This window comes from Propithecus coquereli, unplaced genomic scaffold (genome assembly GCF_000956105.1).
Source record: "Propithecus coquereli isolate 6110/MARCELLA unplaced genomic scaffold, Pcoq_1.0 Scaffold594, whole genome shotgun sequence".
NCBI lineage: Eukaryota > Metazoa > Chordata > Mammalia > Primates > Indriidae > Propithecus > Propithecus coquereli.
Window position 1 is genome coordinate 88,745 of NW_012151885.1, and position 977 is coordinate 89,721.

The following is a 977-nucleotide window of genomic DNA, read 5'->3' on the forward strand; positions in this document are numbered from 1 at the left end:
AAGAAGATATACAATGACCAGTGGCACATGAAATGCAAACAAAAACCACAATAAAACACCACTTCAAACTTACTAGAATGTCTATTATTAAAAACAAACAAACAAAATGAAGCTAACCAGTGTTGGGAAGGATATGCAAACACTGAAACTCACATACATCCCTGTAAGAGTGTAAAATAGAGCAACCTCTGTGAGAAATAATTTGATGGTTCCTCAAAAAATTAAGCACAGAATTACCATATGACCCAAAAACCTCACTCCTAGGTATACCGACAAAAAAATTGTAAACAGGGATTTGAACAGATACTTGTACTGAAATGTTTCTTACAGCATTATTCACAATAGCTGAAAATTCACAATAGCAACAACACTTTGTTGTGAAAAAACAAAAATGTACATCAACAGATAAATGGATAAGCAAAAGAGGTATGTACACACAATGGGACATATGTAGAAATAAAAAAGAATGAAGTACAGATGCACTAAGTCCTCACTTGACCGGTGAGGTTTTCAGACCCTGAGACTTTGAGTGAAATTTTGTACTGCAGGTCCTCAAATAAGATCACATCATTCAACATTGTTTTGTTATAACGTTGATGAGAAAAAAACTGGTTTCATTTACATAGTTTTGTTTTAAGTCACAGTTTCTAAGAACCTATCAAATGAGGACTTACTGTACATACTATAACATAGATGGATTTTGAAATATTATCTTGAGAGAAATAAGCAAAACACAATACAACATATTATATGAATCTATTTATATGAATTTTCTAAAATATGCAAATTCATAGAAACATAAACTAGATTAGAGGGTACCAGGGGATTGGGGAGTTATTGGTTCATAGGTACAGAGTTTCTGTTTAGGTGATGAAAAAGGTTTGAACTTAGATAGTGGTGATCATGGAAGAACATTGTGAATATAATGCCACCAAATTATACCTAAAAATGGCTAATATGGTACATTTCATTATATA